Raw genomic sequence first — 2,521 nt, forward strand, 5'->3', positions numbered from 1 at the left:
TTATTGAAATTGTACCATATTATCTTTAGATATCCGTTATCGCTCTGTATATAATATATGTATATTTACTTTCCACACGCTTGTAGTAAAAGTACAATGCCGAACACAGGAGATCTAGTCATGGCCTGTTATCAGTTCTTAAAAGTGTGTTAAAAAGCAAGATGTTACTGATAGAAAGAGTCCAACTTTGTTTTTAATGAGGTCCTTGACTTGTGCATGTTATTATTAAGGACGAGATGTATGTGTTGTAGATAAGCAAGTGTTGTAAATAGTTATTTTCTATTAATTAAAAGAGCTCAGYCAYTTTTAMATACAGTATATATAAAGATTTGCATATTCTTAATTTAGTTAATTTATGGCTATACAATGTATCTGTCTTGTACAAAGGGTTTAACTGTTRAGATGGACATAATTTTCTAAATAACAAACCAGGAAAACGCAACGCCACCCCTGCTTGAAATGAAATAAAACACATAATTGGTGGTMATTTTTACCTGCATCTCAACTGTTAAACTCTTTGTAACAGACGACATAAACATCATGGGATTATTTMTATTGTTTGCCCTTTGAATGTAACGAGAAAAGTGGAATCAACCATTTATGATTCATGGATATAATTTTTGTCTGACTCATCAAGGTGATCACACATTGTTGTACATGCCAGTTGCATTTACTGATGAGTATATTGTATAAGGCCCATCAGCGTGACAAGGACAAGTATCTTGGGGGTATTTTGCAGTTCTATAGTTTATCAAGTCCTTTGCTGGCATCTATTCACAGAGTGTTCTGTCTCTGTAAAGCATGTCAACTCTCATAGAGTTTCATGGTAATCTCCTCAAACATTATCTCTCAAACAATATTTCCATACTCGAAGGGAACAGAACAACTTTGTGTTGACTTTCCACTCATCTGATGAGGTGTCTAGAGTAAAAACTACACAAGACAATGATTTGAAACCACCATCTCCTCCATATGAGTCTTATCAAATCATCCCACTATCAAGACATTTCATCAGCTTCATTTAGAAGTTAGAAACCAACTGTTGAGTCAAGTTCCACCACTTGAATTCCCTTACGTGCTGAAATACACACAATAGTGTACATGCTATCTAGTAGCTAGTTTCCTCCACTACACTGCTGTGCAATGCAGTCCTCTGAAAGCTGTCACTAGCAGGAGTAGCAGGAGATCCAGTCACGCACAGGTCCYTGGCAGCAGGTGTAGCCAGTCTGGCGGTAAGCKGAGATGRGTGGATGGTTAAGCACCGAATGCACCATGCCGAGCTATCCCACAATGCCGTGCCTGGAGTCGGCATGTGACGACACACAGGAGAGTGAGAGAAGGATGGGAATGTTTAGAGATTGTTTGTTGCACAAGGAAAGTGATTCCCATGATTGTGTAGCATACCACCCTGCRTACCACTGCTAGCTTGCTTCTGAAGCTAAGCAGGGTTGGTCCTGGTCAGTCCCTGGATGGGAGACCAGATGCTGCTGGAAGTGGTGTTGGAGGTCCAGTAGGAGGCACTCTTTCCTGGAGTATATCCCAATGCCCCAGGGCAGTGATTGGGGACAATGCCCTGCCTGTGTAGGGTTGCCGTCTTTCCGATGGGATGTTAAAAGGGTGTCCTGACTCTCTGAGGTCATTAAAGATCCCATGGCACTTATCGTAAGAGTAAGACTAGGGGTGTTAACCCCGGTGTCCTTGCTAAATTCCCAATCTGGCCCTCAAACCATCATGGTYACCTAATAATCCCCAGTTTACAATTGGTTCATTCATCCCCCTCCTCTCCCCTGTAACTATTCCTCAGGTTGTTGCTGTAAATGAGAATGTGTTCTCAGTCAACTTACCTGGTAAAATAACAKAAAAATAAAAATATAATAAATATAAGTGTGTTCAGTAGTAAAGGAAAGAGGTGGAGCTTCTGTGTCTGTAGTCCCTTGTTACATTGTGGAGTTACATTTGTGGAGTAACTCAACAAGAGTGGAGTTACATTTTAATATGAGTGTTATAGCAGTTGTCATAGCAACAATCTAACGTTGTTATGATAAATGAAACTTCATCCACAGAGGCATTCTTCCTGACAGGACTTAACAACGCAACACTTTGTTTTGTTGAACGACAATTGCATCATCCTCACTCATCTGATTGTCCCTATTTTGTTTGTTGTTGACAACTCACTTTGATGTTCTCAATGTCACGTCGGCTTTGTTCAAATACTTATTAAAAAGAAACATGATTAACGTCGTRACAGATAACGGGAACATTAAAGTGTTTTTTCTTTGTGTCATCTCTGCCACCACCAGTTCCTAAGGTGACTCCTCCAGTTCCTCCACTGGCAGACAAAGATGAACTAGCTGAGCTAAAAGGTCACTCAGAGTTCATCCACATGTATAATCCCTTTTATTTCTCCTGAATTTCTTCGGAAAGACTTTCCTTTGACACGTAAGGCCATTAGAAGGGTGGATTACAACCATTCATCCCATGAGCCTCGAAGCTCCTTTTACCCTATGAGCGGGAAACACGC

The 2,521-nt window shown here is 40.3% G+C and overlaps 1 pseudogene; it reads left to right on the forward strand.

The window, feature by feature from the left end:
• LOC111949325 (VPS10 domain-containing receptor SorCS3-like) overlaps nt 1-2,521 on the forward strand; it is a 478,568-nt pseudogene that overhangs the window by 73,667 nt on the left and 402,380 nt on the right.

The sequence above is a fragment of the Salvelinus sp. IW2-2015 genome, linkage group LG1, assembly GCF_002910315.2.
Source record: "Salvelinus sp. IW2-2015 linkage group LG1, ASM291031v2, whole genome shotgun sequence".
NCBI classification, from domain to species: domain Eukaryota; kingdom Metazoa; phylum Chordata; class Actinopteri; order Salmoniformes; family Salmonidae; genus Salvelinus; species Salvelinus sp. IW2-2015.